The following is an 18,420-nucleotide window of genomic DNA, read 5'->3' on the forward strand; positions in this document are numbered from 1 at the left end:
ACTGACTGGGACAACCACTGACAGGACACAATTTAGAACTACAACCACTGACAGGGAATTATGAACATCACACGAAAAACTCCACAGAATTCGTAAAGACACTGTAGCACATCAGAACATCACCAAGTGACATCTTAGTCAGTTTCGAAGTAGTGTCACTCTTCACCAAAGTACCACTTCAAGACTCACTGGAGTTACTGAAGCACCACTTCACACCAGAAATCATCAGACTACTCGAGCATACACTGACTTTGACCTATTATAGCTATGGAGTACAGTACTATGAACGAACAGATGGAAAGGCTATGGGCTCCCCACTCCCGCCAGCCATAGCCAACTTTTTCATGGAAAACTTCGAGCATAAAGTGTTGCACACAGCACCATTGAAACCTTCATCATCTGGTCGCACAGTACAGAAACTCTTCAGTCTTTTCTGGATCACATAAACAACCAGCACCCAAACATCAAGTTCACCATGGAGACATAAGAATAACAGCCTCCCATTCTTGGATATCCTCATCAAATGAAAGAAGGAACTTTGGGGCACAATGTGTACTGAAAACCGACTCACACCGATCTATACCTCAATGCCAACAGTTCTCACTACCCATCTCAACAAACCACAGTACTCTCCACCTTGTTCCACCAGGCCATCTCAATCAGTGACGCAGAGCATATACAAGAAGAAATTCAGCATCTTCATTCACATGACATTCAGACAGAATGGGTACTCAGAAAACATAATGAACAGAACTTTAACCCGAGTACTGTCCAAGAAGACCACCACAGCAGAAAACTCTGACACGTCAAGGAATCCAGATGCAGCGGGAAATCTGGACACACCAGGGAATTCAGACACACCAGGAAATTCGAACACATCAGGGAATCCAGACAAGACAGAGGGCGTGAAGATAGCTATCCTGCCATACATCAGAAACCCCTCCGGAATTATAAGCCATATTCTTAGTAAACACAATATCAAAACCATCCACAAACCACTGCCATAAATCAGGAGCTTACTATGCAACCTCAAGGACAATTTAGGACTCAAAACACCTTGAGTTTATCGGATTCCTTGCAACTGCAGAAAAGCATGCATTGGTCAAACAAGCAGGCCAATTGAACAACGCTGCAGAAAACATCAAAGTTACATCAAGAATTTCCATCCAGAGAAGTCAGGACTAGCCGAACATTCGATCAATCAGAGGTCATAGAATATACTTTAACAATACAGAAATTATCGCTAAATTATCAAACTATTGGGACAGAATTATCAAAGAAGCAATAGCCATCCACAGGAAAAAGCACAATCTGAATCGCGACACAGGGCTCGAACTGGATCCAGCCTGGCTAACAATAGTCAGTCGGCAGTGGGAATGCAGCAGACACTGCTCCCATTTGGTCCGCCATCGACACCGAAAACAGTCACACACAGATACATATAAACCAGGTTGATGTTCAGCACTGCACTTCTACCCTGAAGATGAGAGTGACGGTAGCCCTCGAAAGCTCAGAAACTTTTCCAGAATTGACATGGTCGATAGCCTGAGAACCCCCAGTCATTGTTGTAGGTTTCCATGACTGGGTTATGCTACTCATTCATAGCTCCCCAATTTCTTCACGATGGTGGGTGGCCACTGCTCCCATACACAGGCCAAAATCTCAGGAGAAAACTTGTTATGCTTCCCTCCAAGAGACTCAAACCAGTGCATGTCCCATAGCCTGAGGCCAAAGCCTGATGATTTAAACAGCATGGTCATGGTGCAGGATCAGAGAAATTTAGGTCATCAGAGATTATCAAGTTTTTGTGTCATTGCAATCTACAAACCCTATTTCATGGACTCAAATAGAAGTAAGTCACCATTTGCCAGTAAAGAACTCAGAAGAATTCAAGCATGGAGTCATCTCTTGACAGATGAGGTGGCATTGTTTGCCTTCCATCTTCCCATTTCGCTCAGATGCAAGGATGATCTTCCGAGTCACAAGCACATGAATTCCACTGCCAAAAGAATCTCTCGCAGCAGAGATGTCCTTCCTGGACATAGTATGTAAAATTTTGTACATTCTTGTACATAACATTATTTTTATTAACTGTCTCCCCTATATTACAGTATTAATTATGTACATGCATTTTGCATGTTCATAACTTGACACGTGTATGCATATGTGTGTGGAAATCTGGTCAGATATTTGTAATTCTAAGGAACATATTGGGTGTTCTTTCTACGTAATTCTTAATTCTCTGGTGCCTTGATGTATTTATTTAAGCTCTAATACCTTTTTCTGATGGTTTGGGAGTTGTTCCCCCAAAACCTACATAAACGCTGGTTGAGAAGAATTTTTGCTGTTGGTCCAAATGATATGTGCAGATATTTCCTGAATTGTGTATTTTTGTGATAAAAGCTTGAAAACTGCATAAATTTGGAACATCATTGGATGCACTGGAAATACACCATACGATGGGAGATAGGGGGAAATTTTCAAAATGGCTGTCAAAGGGATCCTTTATAGATCTTATGGGCTATATTTTGAAACCAGAGTTACTTGTTTTATATTGTTGTCACAGAAAATGGTACAGTAGGCTCTATAAAAGTAATTATTATAACAAAGAGAGGTAGTGACATGTAAATGCTGATTGCCTGAATTACAGGAGCAATTCTTGAACACTGATACACTGTGACTCTGCTTGCATCATATACAGATGTAATATGTGTAATATAATAAAATAGACAAATCACTATTCACAGCCATGTTTGACTTGTCATGTTTAACACATACCAGTACAGTAAAAAATAAACCAAACTTTTACAGTAACATTTATTGCACATACAATACACCCTTTTACAGAACCCACGCACTTCTGCCAGCATTCATACCACTTGTCAAAACAGCACTGGAGGCCATCTTTGGTCACCTCCTTCAGAGAGTGCATCTCATACGTCTTGACTTCATCAGCTGAAGTAAATCTCTACCCTTTGAGAAACTGTTTCATCTTCGGAAAGAGGTAGTGATCAGCTGGGGCCAGATCCGGGAATATGGACGCTGCAGAAGGATAGGAATGTTGTGCTTTGTGAGATATTCGTTCACCTTGAGCGACCGGTGGGGTCATTGTCCTGGTGGAGGAGCCAGTTCTTGCTTTGCCACAAATTAGGCCTTTTCTGATGTACTGCATCTCGAAGATGATGATGAATAGCAACATACTTATCCCGAATGATGGTTCTACCTTCAGGAATGAATTTGAAATGCACCAATCCCTGGATATCAAAGAAACCTTCCAGCGTAACCTTTCCTTTGGCTCTGTCTGCACAAAATCCTTTTTGTCAGGGTGAGGAGGATGATTTCCATGTCGATGACTTCCGTTTGGATTCTGGATCGCACAGGAAACACCATGTCTTATCACCTGTTCTCTTATCACCACTCTGTTCGAAAGATCTGGATCCTGGTCCATCCTGTCAATCATTTCTCCACTGACTAGTGCACACTCCTCCTGTTGCTCGTCTGTTAACTTCTTGGGAGCAACGTGCTCACACACATGTTGTATCTGCAAATCATTTGTGAGGATAGGGTGAACCGATTCATGAGAGAGTCCTGTCACTTTTGCCAAGTCATTTGTCAACTGTCTGTGGTTCTGATGGACCTCTTCCTGAACTCTGGCAATCATTTCTTCCATTCATGCTGATCTGGGTCTTCCTGGATGTGGATTATCTTTGGTGGACATGTGACCACTTGTGAATCGCTTGTGCCACTTGTGAACTTGGGTCTGCGACATTGGGTATGCTTGGCAAAGCAGAGTAACAGTTTCCGTAAATGTCTTACCCAGTTTAACACAAAATTTGATGTTCACTCACTGCTCTTGAAGCATCATCTTACCAGCACGATGAACTGTGGTAACAGCATCAGATAGCTTTCGCCATAATGTGTTTACCTTGAGAGCTGCATGAATGAACTGTCTGCTGCACATATCATACCACACAAGCTAACCCTCTACGCAGCTGCAGGCCAGTCATTGCAGATACAATGCCATGGTGGCTAAAGTTTGGTTTATTTTTGACTGTACTGGTATGTCAGATGCTGTAAAAAGTTCAAGGCACAACCTGCAATGTGAATCTCTCCTGATGCTTTTTTGTGAGCTCCTACATGCATTGCAAAACTTGATGTAAAGAGATAATTGATCCTTAATTCATGCTGCAAACGTCGGTGTCAGCATGAATGCCCTAATCTCTGTAACACAACCATTGTTAATTTTTCAAAGTGTTGGAAGATTTTGCCCACCTCAACTGAAAATGGCTTGTTTACTACATTGGCAATAAACAACCTCGATTTGTTGGATGAACATCAGTCCTGACTTCAACTCAAGTAACTAGCTATGGAACATCAGACTTATTCATTAAAGCTACACATGTGAAGAGAACACTTCATGCACATCAAGTCACAGCTTGCATTCTCTTCGAACTTCAGCAGGAAGCTTATGATTTAAGTTCAAAGGAGATGGATCAAGATCCTCAGAAGCCTGAAGTGTAAAATAAGAGACGAGAGTGCCCACTTTGCTTTTTGGGAGATGATCCTGCAATTAGAGTTTAGTGTTCTCATCTCGGATCAATCTGTCCACAAAGGTAATTTTCTTCTCTATGTGGAGTTTCTGGCAAACTTCACATGGCTATTTTTGCCCTCAATCACCATAATTATACCCATGCTCTTGAAGTACACATACAGAGATATGATTGAGTTTGATGGAACTGAATCCAACATTATTTGGCAAATTTATTAAAGGAAAAAATGCAGTGCAAAAATTCCAGAGGCCTTGACTGATGAAGTGCACAAACAGAACAATGTGTTAGTTAAGGGGACTGGAGGAGGAATCAGATTGACAGAGAATCCAATACAACTACTTAGGTGGATGGTTGCCAGACCAAAAATGGCATGGGTCTTCGAAGAATTCCTTGCTGCAACCACGAAGAATATACACAACAAAGATCAAAATTGGCTTGAGTTCCATCACGTGGATGAGAACAAGATAGAACTTTTCTCTACACTTGCCAATAAAGTCTCTTCATTTCCTAAGATGAAGCAAAGGTCACTGTGGACACAAACACAAATCAGTTTTCACAGTTTTTGCAGGAAGAGTCAGACAGTCAAATGTTGCTTCATGCTTTGGACAGTGTTGCCTGCAACTTCAAGAAAGCACTCCAAACAGGGGATGCAGACATGGTCATCCTTGCCATCAGTTTCGCTCAGAAGCTTGGATGCGAACCTTTGGTGGTGGAATTGGAAACTGCAAAAGTTTTCAATATCTGGATTCCTCAAAAATGGCCAAATAATTGGGTGAGGTAAAGTGCAGTGTTCTAGCTTTCCATACCCTCAGTGGGTATGCCACCAGGTCTAGCATTGTGGGTAAAGGAAAGTCTTCAACATGGAAGTCCTTTGAAGAAATTACACCTACAATTTAGTTCTTGTCAATGGCACCACTAGCTGAGAAAATTATCAGTGTTCTTGAAGACATTGAGCAATACATCCTGGTTTTGTATGATCAATGCAGTTCTGAAGGGAATATCAACAATGCTTGAAGAGCATTTTGTCAAAAATGAAGCAAAATTGAACATATTCCTTCTACAAGAGAGATGCTCTACACCAATATCTTCAAGTTGCTTACCAGGCTGCCCATGTATGGGGTCAAGCCCTGGAAAAGTCTCCCGTACTACCCAGTCCATAAAGGTTTGGATGGTTTGTTCAAAATGGGCAATACTGTCACAATATAATCCTGACCACCACCACCTATCAATCACCCACAGAAATGTACATAGTGATACCTAATGCAGTTAGCACTACTATAATTCCCCAATACCTGAGGAATCACATCAACAGGTTCAAGGGATCACATGAACCTCTAATTGAAAATGCAAAAATTAAAAACTATGTTTTCTTTTTGGCACAATAAAACACTTGGCTTCAAATTTTACAATTTTCCCTGACTGTTCACAAGAAAAACTCACCAGGTGGGGAAGCAAGAAGCCAATACACACCACCTGTGTGAACCAATTTACAGTCCTTTGTGATTTTCCCTGTTGAAAACATTTAGATTGGTATTTCGCCATTCAAATCTCCTCAACTCAGGAAGTTCTGCCCCTGTTCGAGTTTGCTACCTACACTTTCAATTGTCGGTTAGAAAGTTTAACTAAGCAAACTCCAGATGGCAGCACCACCTGCATAGTGCATTATGTTAGCGCCAAGGCTTGCAACAGAAAGTGTCGAGCAGTCACTGCTCAAGAGTCTAACAGCTTCAAGGCTGACCAGTATTTGTACAGGTCTTGGAAACACTGTTGATAGTCATTGACAGTAAGTGTTCGCAAAATGTGCGTAAAATTTAATTTAATGTCCGCGACGTCATCAAATCTTTGCCCTTTCATAGCCATCTTAAGCTTGAGATAAAGGCAAATATTCAGCAGGCGGTTAGTCTGGAGAATATGGAGGGTGACTGATCACTGTCACTGAATGCTTAGAACGGTATTTTTGTACAGACAATGTGGTACGAGGCCGAGCATTATCGTGTAACAGAAACCATTGGCCAGAATCACAGAGGTCCTCCCTAACCCACTTCATCCTGTTTCTGAGTCGACCAACCACTTCCTTGTAATACCAATGATCTCACCAGTGCGTTCTCCACATTGTCGTCATTCCTTGACGTTGAAGGGCATCCTGATCTTGGTTCATCCTCGACACTTTCACGTCCACCTTTGAAATGATTGTACCAGTCATACACCTGAGTTCTTGATAATGCTGCATCACCATACACTGCCCGTATCATCTGCAACATTTCGGTAAACAATTTATCCAATTTGTAACAAAACTTTATGCTGTAACGTTGTTCCATCTTGGCACGCATATTTTGTACACAGCCTGCACACGACCTGCATCTGACGCACGCTTGCTCTGATACTGACTGCCTGTAACAGGTTGAAACATGTACGGTACCTTTTTATTTGGTTTGGTTATTTTCTTTTGAAGTTTGGTTCCTTTATGGGCAGACCTTGTAGTTTCAAATCGTCTATTACATACTATGCACGAACGACCAAGTGAGTGAGAACATGGACAAGATTTGTAGTTACACCCAGTGTTTCTTTCAGGCACTTTTCCGGGGGTGTGAAGCAACCCCGGAGAGAATCTACCCCCCCCCCCCAGACAAAACTGTACAACAAAACCAAAGTATAAAACTTTTCTGCTACCGTTGTTTCCCTTGCATCAGACCGCATTACTTTGTGTGGCGAATATCTTTGCCTTTATATTTCCGTCTGTAAATAACAACGCCCACACTTGTCCAATCTTACAGAAGAAGCAGAATAAAACTGGCAACCGCACTAGCATTATCTCCTCTCTCCCATCTCGAATGAAAGTTTCATTATTACTTGCAATGTGATGAATGAAATCCTCAGTGCTTTACAAAAGAAGCATTTGAGTCTGGCCAAAGTCATCCCTCTAATTACTTCAACCAAATTGCATTTGCAGGATATTGAAAATCAGTGTGAAAACATCAACAGTGATCTGCAAAAATTATTCGGAGTGAACGGAAGAATATCGGATCTGAAGCGCACCTGGTTGCTGATGAAGATGCTAGGAAAACTTTCTGTGGGATGAAAGAATACACGGAAAGTGTAATTGAAGAAATGGAAAACAGGTTCAATCTATTAATTCCATGAGATTTGCAAGTCAATTTGAAACCTTTCAGTCAGTTGTAGACTAGCAAGACACCGAAGTCAAAAGGTTTTGTGCTAATTGTCCCATGCTTAAGGTACAAGGCGTTCTTGCTGACCTCAAGTCCTACAGTTTTTTTGTCAAGTCGATGCTTGATAAGGGAATAATATATACAGAAGCTGACAATCCATTGTTGAAAAGCTGACATGAGATATTGCGAGTTGAAAGAAACTCTGTGAAGTCCTTCAAACCATTCCTGTAATGACAGCAGGCATAGAAAGGTCTTTTAGTGCTATGAATAGGATACTAACTAGGACAAGAAGTAGAATGCTACCAGGAACTTTAATGCATTGCATGATAATAAGCATCGAGGGACCTAAGATTCCAACTGATGATTTTCTGGACAAAATAGTGGATTTATATGCCACGAAGAAAGTTTGCTGCAGGATAAGATTGTTGTAAATTCTTCATGCCATCTTAAGCTTTGCATGATGTGTTCTATTGAGTTTAATAATTGTAATATTTTTCCTGGTTCACCATTGTGGAATTTGTTCTGGATGATTAAATGTAAAAGTAGGGGATAATTTACTATTTACTATTGTAATGCTAATTGACAATATAATATTTGTAACTGTTAGACAACACTATTAAAAAGAAACAGACACAAATAAAAAGAAAAATCTATGTCTTTCCACATTGAATTATTAAGTATACTTAGGTCACTGCATTCTACTTTATTTTTGTTACTGTACGTCATTTCCCACCTGTAACGCTCAGCATCAAATTCATTGACAAACCACGAATGACCACTGGTAATTCTCAATGTTAAACACACATATGTTGTATGTCACAGATGAGATTCACAACGCCCTCCTGCAGCAAATTTTCTGAAAGAAACACTGGTTACACCATAGCCCCTGATAGATTTTCTACATGAAGCCAAGAGAGAGAACTTCACTGAGAATCTAGTTTATTTCCATTATATGAGATTTACGTCACAGGAGGAGGAAACTAACTGGGTTGATTAATGTTGACATTATTAATTGTTGTGATTGAGAAACACAAATATCCAAAAGTGAATACAGTTAATAAGGCTCACACATAGCCAAGTGGTTAGCACTCTTGCCTTTGGTGCAAGCGGTTTCAGATTCGATTCCTGGTGGGTGCCCCCTAAATTTCAGCATTGACCCAGCATCGTGAGGACAATTGGGAAGCTACTTCAAGAAGTAGTGGGCTCCGGTCATGAAAGTCAGAAAAACAGTGGTGATGGGATCCGATGCACTGACCACGCATCACCCAATGAAAAGCCGCTCTGGCAGGCCCTGGCACTTCAAGGGCTGTTGCGCCATGTAGTTTAGTTTAGAATACAGTTAATAAATTATGAGGGCATTCATTAAAATAACAATATTGCTGTTAAATGTACAAACGTTGCGCATCATTTAAAATATTTATCAGAATCAACCACTATGGATACCTTGTTGTATTGTTACATGTTTATTCTTGTTGAAAACCTACATTGAGAAAATAAAATAAACTCAGTTTAATGATACTTCAGGACTGTTCTGTAATTTCACCTGCAACATTATTGCAAGATACGATATGCATAAAATATGACTGGTGATGGTGCAGTAGGTAGTAGTAGTGTAGTGGCGTAGTTAGATTTAAAAGTGCACATTTGAAAAACAACCTCAAGCACAATATTATACATAATTTGTTACTCCTAAACTTGTTTGATTGTCTTATGCCGAAACTTAAAAAATCGGCATTGAGGTTGAATAAGAGCCTTGAACCGGTCCATAACCTCTGACCAAAAGCTTAAAACCAAAAACTCTTGTGCATGCTATTGTTAACATCATCAGCTCCCGGACTTCCTGCATGTTTCCAAATGAATGACAGAGTAGAACGTTACACTTCTTAGCTCCACTGAGGAAGCTGCTGAAACTAACAGGTAAGCAGAACACACCAGGTGCTGTGAACCTAGTGAAAAGTCTTCTTGGTCAAAAGTTACAAAACTGTCAATGAAACATGGTCTCTACTTTGTATTGAGGGAAAGCAAGCAGCAAAAGATACAATGCAATCATTGCTTGCACTTTCATAATAATTTTGAAGTTCTTTACTGTTTTTGCCTAATATCTTTAGATTACAGTGACATTCCTTTGCAATACATTTTGTGAAATTTTTGGTCACTAACTCCTTCGGCTACTGCAAGCTGCACATTTCAGCCCCCTCTACACTTTCATAATATTTTTCACTGGGTACATCTCAAGTAGTCTGGACCTTCTTGACTGCAAGCAGATGTCAATATCATCCATGATAAATGTGTGTTTACTTGATCAAAACAGACATACATCATGCATATGGAAAAAGTCTCTCCATGCTCATTCATACATTCACTACAATGTAAAAAGTGAGTCATCAGAGCATAAAATTTGCTTGACACGTGGAAACTGATGCCGTAACTTGGTGACAAGATCTCTCACCTGTGTGCATCACTGTGTATTTGCCAGACACAGGATGTTGCCGAGAATTTGCAGCATCTAAATATTGATCCAAAATACTTCCCTTGAACTGTTCTAACATGGTGATAGCTCACAATTAAATTAGTTAGTGGGTCTGCTGGCAAGAAATAATTTATTTAAATTGCAAATAAAGCATCACATGCACTGGTAAATGGAGAATGTTGTTCACGATCTATGGTAACAAGTTATGAAGGTAGTGGTAGCACCACATGTAAATGTACAGAAGCAACGCAAACTGCAGCAGTGTGAGTGATACATACAGAGTTTACAGCAGAGTATTAAAGTGCCATGCACGTAGAATTGAGCTGAAAATTGAACCATTCTGAAAAAGGTACATCACCACACTTTCCGATACAAAATACTTGCATTGGGAGATTATCAAGCAATGTAAGAGATGTGGTTTCACCATCTCCAAGAAAGGCATCTCATGCGTGCTGCACAAACAAGGTAAGCCCAGGAGAGGACTGATTCCAGAGGGTAAGAAACCTGCACGTCCACAACCAGCCACCAGCCGGACCCTGGATATCATTCAGAAGATGAAGGCCCTACCTAGTCTCTGACCCAAATCCAACAATGCAGAGAGCCAATGTAGTGCAACTCAAGATCTTCCTGACAACTGTCAACACTATTATCAACCAAGATTTCAACCTGAATAGGCAGCATTAACGCTGAGTTCATAAGCAGCTGCCCTGGCACATTGCACAACGTGCCACGAACAGCCAAAAGCTGTATGAACACCACCTGGCTGGTGAAAAGTGGATGTTTTTGTTACATTAGATGAGGCATATGTCTAAGTGACTGCAACAAACCCTGGGCAATATATTAACAACCACGGGCTGAAAAAGGGTTTGCAAGATGGTATTGGGAGATGAAGGAAAGTCTCCAAAAGTGTTCCATGGTCATCACAAGATACAGCTACAACGACAAGTTAACCATTCGCCAGGTAGCTGCAAATGCGAAAGTCAACTCTGTCTATTATCAGACTCACGTCCTGACCCCAATTTTTCACACAGAAATTCCAGCTCTCAGTGGTGCATATTCCACTAAGGTTTGGCTGCATCACGATAAGGCTTCAAGCCATACGTCTGCTTCAACCCACAAATTCTTGGAGGATATGGAGAAAGAAACGGGAACACATTCCATTCCTTACAGTGACATCCCTGTTAAATCACCTGATGCATTGTCAATGGATTTATGTGCATTTCAGTTATTGAAAAGAGCCCTTGGATGCAGATGACTGCAAACAGTGAACAGTATCTGCAAAGCCTGCCACGAGGTGTGGAATAAACTGGATATCACTGTACTTCACACAAACTTGCTGCAGTGGAAACTGTGATGCAGTGTGATAGCTCATACTCATGGCCACCACATCGAACATCACCACTGATGGAGGCGTGGTTTTTAATCAGATATAGCTGTTTGAATTTGTTACCATAGATACAAATATCTTCGGTAGAAAGGTCTGGTTTGTTGTGGGTTTGGATTTGAATGTTTACTGCAGTACAAACAAAACCTAGAATGTTGAACATGATCATGACATAAGGAGGGCAAAATTTAAAATAAAGTATATCAAGAGCTTTTTTAGCAAATTCTACTTGAAAATATGTGAAAAGATTATTATAAACCTCTTTCCTTGGATATCTGGATATATTTGGTGATCCCTAATTTCAAGTGCGTTGCTTTCAACTTTTCAGATAATGAAGCAAGCTATGCACAAACACTCAAATGGTGCTACAGTTTATAAAAGTGTCTCCTCATCAATCCAAAATGAATCATTGCACTGCAGTTAATATCTTTTTATAATTATTGTCACATAACTACTGACAATTGCTAGATCAAAAAGTTTGTCAAAGCTTGTTTGAAATCTACTTTATGCACATGTAGGCAAATAGGGACTTGGCCCACAGTGTAAAGTGTGATCCAAACCACTGGGTAATGTGCCATCACCAGACATTGAACCAAGAACTTCTTTGATTACAAAGTGACAGTTATTAGTATGTTACTGGGGAGCAGTGGCATAACAGCTGCATCCGGGGCCCCACAATATTCTCTCTCTGCTCCTGAAATTTTATATAAAACCCCAGAAATTCAACATGTAGTGTCACTTAAAAAAATATTTACTTCCAAAAATCTTGTAGCAGATAGTACTTTACATGATTTCGGTTAGCTTTTGCAATTACAATGTATAATACAGGGTTATTACAAATGATCTTTCAGATTACAAAGTTTAATAACTCACATTTAATAACACTCAGATATGATTGATTGATTGATTGACTTGCTTTATTTTACTTCGCTTTTAGTGCCACTTTTTGCTAATTTGCGAAGATGGGGATCAGTGATTATATCATGTAATTGATGAAAGGACAATCACAAAAAATTTCCATGCCCAGACCAGGATTCGAACCCGGGACCCCTGGCATCATAGCGTGATGTGATCTGCCATGAGGGCCAGCAACACTCAGATATGAAAGTGGTATCAATGGAAAGGGAAACTCCCAAAAGTTTTGTATTACATTTGGTTCACAACATCACATCACATGTGCTCAATGTGACCTCCCTGTCACACCTCTCTGCTGGCTGTGGTGGTGGATTTCTGTGGACTTCATATGACTCTCTCTCTCACACGCTCCACAGTTGCCTCGCTTACTGGTGACGGCCGGTTGACTTTCGTTTGCAGATGCATCCCCTTGCTTTAAAGTCAGAATACCACTTACAGATACTGGAACCACTGGATGCATCTTCACCAAACTTCCTTCTAAAATTACATTGCACAGTGACAACAGACTGGCAGACATGAAAATCCAGCACACAAAAAGCCTTCCTGTCTTCGTTGGCAACCATTTTCTCTCCTATTCCCCTAGCGACGAAATCAATAACTATGCAACAGTTGTACCAACCACTAAAACTTTTTGAGTTTCCCTTTCCATTTATACAACTTTCGTGTATCTGAGTGTTATTAAATGTGAGTTATTCAAGTTTGTAATCGGAAAGATAATTTGTAATAACACTGTATATACAGCATGAAAGATATGTTGAGTTACATCATCTATGGTGAGTGCATGGTGTTTACAATTGAAACAACTAAAATATTCTTCCATATGTGTACTGCATGTGTTATAAAGCATGTATTTAAGCAGCGCCATTGCTTTGAACCTAAAATCTTTTTATAGGGAACGTTATCCTTTCAGTTGAATAGTTATCAGCTTTTACAAATATGAAGTTATACCAGGGCTGGACTGAGACTGCCAAGAGGGCAGTGGCAAATTGCCTCAACAGGGTGCCCAATTGTGAGCAGTTGGAGAAAAAGGACACCAAATGTGCATTTTCAGAAGGACACCGAGAGGGTGCACTGGGATTTTGCCCGGTGTCCTGGTGAGCCAGTATGGTTCTGAGTGATATGTTGTTTACATCACACTCAGCTGCCATTGCATCTGCACTTGTCACAAGCTTGCTTGTGATAGGTTGTGATATGAAAAATGGTACAGAAATAGCACAGATTCTAACCTTGAGAACACAAGTTTTTTCACTTTACACAGTCATTTCAGTCATGGCATAAATGTTAAGAAAATACTAAGGAAAATGCTTTCATCTAAAGAGGCCTCACAGGTTCTTCTCTCTCTTCTTTTTATCTGTACCATGACAAGGTAGTTACTTTTCCATTAATTCTTAAACACTGAAGGGGCCAAATAATTCAGTTGGAGGTGGGGTCCAGGAGTAAAGTGTCCCCTTGCCCTAAGGGCCTGTACAAACTCTTCGGCTGTACAAAATAAATGTCCCCATTATTTTGGAGGATTTTGTTAATTTTATACATCTTCCATATTGAAATTTTGTGGACATTTCTGTTGAACCAGTTAGTCTTTCCCAGTGTGTTATGATTTGTGATTTTACAATCTACAATACTTGAAGCTGAAATTCCTAGCTAGAAGTATGCTTGGTCAAGTTAAGGGATAGCAAGAAGGTGGAGAATCCTTACGAAAATTATCCAAATTGGGGGAGGGGGGAGTGCTTCATGCAAATTTCCTTAAGTAGGTGATAGTATCCCCCTTTGTTCCCTCCACACACACACACTTTCAGCATTGATGATTACATGTATAAAGAGGTCTTGTTCCATGAAAAAGTCTAAGAAATTTATGTTTGGTGGTATATCACAAGAAAAGACATCGTTACAATTGTGATGAATAACATTGAGGTCCACTAATATTAAAAGTAAACACCATGTCCATGTTGCAACAATCTTTTGGGGATCAAGTCCTTCCAATATGCTTTTCATTAAGTGACACATTTTCAGTGAAAAGAGTCCCATCACCACTTCATTGCCAATATTTCAAGACAGGAGTGAACGACTATTTCTTTGTAACAGATTCCAATAGGCCTTGTGATATTGAGTCAACACTGACATCCAGATGTCCAGTTCAGTTTTGAGGGTTGAAGTACTAAGTTTTCTTGAAGATATTAGATATTAATCACAATTAGTATAGTATTAATTGGCAAATGTGAGCTACTATTCCACTGAATCGGTGGCTGGTTGAGCTAAAGCAATGGCATTTGGAGCTAGCAAAGACATTTCGAGCTGAAGCCCCACATACCTCAAAGTCCAAAAGAGGAGCTTTGCTATCCTCCAAAAACTTCTTTTTTAACAGTTGCGTATGTTTATACATAAACATGTACAACTAATTGTTATTTTAAATTATGAAGCAAAAAATACAAAAGATCATGCACTTAATGCACATGTACTTCGCAGCATGAAGCATCATCCCCTTCCTCAAAGAAAGAATACTGGCTGCAAAGTAATAAAAAATATTTCCAATTTCCTCTTCCAGTTATTTGTCAGAGACTCAGACCATTCTGATTTGGTTTCTCCAACCTAGTACACTGACATGCAAGTCAACACGAAAAAATAATGGAATGCAGGGTATTTGGGATAAAAGTTAATTTGTCAAACAACTGTGCATGGGGATGGGGACCAGCTAACCATTGTATGTCACTCAATCCCTCTGGCATCATCCATGGTATATACGCAGGCATGTAGCCTACAAATATCGAATTTAAATAGTGTATAGTGGTAATTAATTTTACTTCCTTAGCAGGATTAAACATTTTAAATAATAAGTTCCAATATGCTGAAAAATTTATCTTTAAGGCTTCTACCTCCCTCCACACTCTTTCGCTTTTCAATGGTAGCTGCTGATAAGGGATGAGCCCCCAGAAATAAAATTCTGGCTATGAGACTATATGTACAGTATTCTTGAGATTTTTTCACTAAGCCCCCCCCCCCACCAACATTTTACTTGCAGGGGGAGGAGGGTACAGAAAACTAGTGTCAAGTTGGATTCAAAAGTTTAAGCTCTTAATATTGATTACATTTGCTTATTATTTTTGTCCTCCGTAACATTACACCAATACCAAGATAGTCAAGTTATCTAGTTATTAGTGTTGTATGTTACTGTAAGTCTTGCACCATGGTTGTGCGGTCTAAAGCATCATGCTTTGAGATTCGGCTATGGGACACGTGTAGGTTCATGTCTCCTGGGGGGAGTGTAACAACTTTCCTCTGAGATTTTGGCCTGTGTAAGAGACTGGTAGCCACCCACCATCATGAGGAAATTGGGGAGCTATGAATGAGTAGCGTAACTCGGTCATGGAAACCTACAACAATGACTGGGGGTTCATCTTGCTGACCACAAGTTGGATGGCATTGGTTGGATCTTCCACCTTGGCAGGGTGGGAGTGAGTGGAATCAGGTGGGCGTGAGGCCGGCAGTCAGTAGGTAGGGCCTCAATGGGCTGTTGTGCCACGGGTTATGTTACTGCAAAACCAAGAGTCCAGCTTTAATTCTTCAATAACATTTCAAAATTAATCAATTTCACTTGCATCTCCAGTTTTCTCCTCTATCATGGTGATCAATAATTAATTTGTCTGTGTGTGTGTTGCATGGGGGTGGGGGCAAATTTGGCGTGTGTATTTAGACTGGTTGTGAACACCCACAGATATTCTCCACACAATGCCACTGACCAATACAGATTTTTTTCATTTAACCCATCCGCTTACCTAGTCCTTGAATCGACGACCTGTCTGGACGTTCGCTGGCCGTACCTAGTCGTCGAATCGACGGGTTCCCGATTTCCATCATGTAGTTTCTTTTTCATTCAATAGATGGAAGAGGTTGTATGATCTTTCGAATCTATGACGTGTATGTTTGTGCTGCTAAGTTTTTCATACCATTTCAAGCGTGTTTCGTTCAGTAATTTCTCATGTAAACAAACCTTCATTTGTTACGTCTTGCAAACATGTTGCGTAAGAATGTTGTAGAAGATTCTGCGATTGAAAAGTTGCTTTTCAATAGTGATGAAGAGGAAAATGTGGATTTTGGAAGTGGAGATGAACACGGGGGTTCATTTTGTGTTAGTGAAATTGAAGAATGTAGTGAAAGTGAGGAAGAGGTGGCTGTGGCAGGAAAACAATAAAAGGTTTAGGAATGAAATGCAAAGATGTGTGTGATCAAAATTATTAGGCGAGTTTCTAATTATCTTTCAAGTAAACTGCATATGTGCATACTTATTACTATACTTCCACTTCAATATATAAAATTTTCACATAGATTGCTTGGATAGTTTCCACAATATTTGACGTCTTGTCTTGCTGTGCAACCTTCATGGGAGATAGCCAAATTTAAATGGTATTTCATGGCAAAAAATTTGGCATTTAAATGGTATGCGGATGGGTTAAGGATCAGCTATTCAAACATAAATAAGTGTAATATCTGGTAAAAAAAAATCCCTTTAAGTAGATTTGATCTGATTTGCTTTATTTTACTTCGCCTTTTGTGCCACTTTTGGCTAATTTGCGAAGATGGGGATGAGTGATGATATGATGAAATTGTTGAATGGACATGCACAACAAACATCCATGAAGAGGCTGGGATTCGAACCCAGGACCCCTGGCATCAAAGCACGATACGCCAACCACTCTGCCATGGGGGCCAGCCCCTTTAAGTAGAGACAACCAAGAAAATCCAAAATTGATTTGTATAAAATAGTAATGTTACATTGATGAAAAACTACACAAGGAAGATAGTTGTTATTGTAATACAACAGTGTGATTGTGTGTCAATGGTGTAGAATTTGGATGCAATTCATGTGCCTGCATGCTGATTACTTCAATGGCCTTCAATTTATTGAACATCAACAAATGTTACTAATATACTGAAAAGGAAGTACTCACTCACCCATGATTTGGATGTATGTGTGATTTACTAATTTTGGTAGCCACTGCCACCAACCTCTTGCGAACTTGTTGTTCCTTTCAGTACATTAATCTGTTACCATATAGCAGATGCTGTTGGACACATCAATGAAGGAATCCAACAGTACCTAACAGATAAAAAAAAGCCCAACCCAGATACAATAACAAAAAGAATGAAAAAAGTACATGTCAGACACACAGTGCATTCTCTCATATACACTAAAATCGAAGAAAACACATGCCATCATGCACTTCCCACACAAATTAAGCACCAACTGTGGACAAGCACACCATTTATGGATCACCCTACTACAGCACTTAACACCAAGGAACAGCAGATGATGCAAGTGCTGGAAGAGGAGAGACAACAGCACACCTTGCGGAATGTGACACATCAAAGCAACAGAAGGATGCCAAGAAACAGTGCAGCAAGTTTCAAAATTAATAGAACAATAACAAAAAACAGTTTCACAGAGAAGTGAGTACATCAGCTCTCTACATTTAAATTTAGCAGTTGCAAAGTTAAAAAAATAAGGAGCTTTAAGTCACAAATGTAACTCTAATTTCTAGCTGGAGTCTATCGCAATCTTTTAGTTCACAACTTTTAGCAACTATGCAATTCTTAAATTTACAAACATGATGGAAATTTTGCATGTTCATTGCAATTTATGCACCAATATAAAATATGTGATACTTTTCAATTCCAATTCTTTATCACTCTGAAAACCAAAGTAAAAATTTATTATTGCTGGCAATGTACATAGGTTGAATAAAAAGTAGTGAGAACACTGCTATAATTCGTACCAGGCTTTATTGGCAGCAGAAAAAACCAATTACACTGCTTCACTACAACCTTTGAAAAGGACAAATGTTGAGAAGAGTTGTTGCTCTTGGCCACTCTTCTAGCCACTCAAACCCATTGCTATCTGATGGTATTGGTGAAAAAAATTCAACCGATACCACTGGTAAC

The sequence above is a fragment of the Lepisma saccharinum genome, chromosome 2, assembly GCF_977018435.1.
Source record: "Lepisma saccharinum chromosome 2, izLepSacc3.1, whole genome shotgun sequence".
Classification (NCBI taxonomy): domain Eukaryota; kingdom Metazoa; phylum Arthropoda; class Insecta; order Zygentoma; family Lepismatidae; genus Lepisma; species Lepisma saccharinum.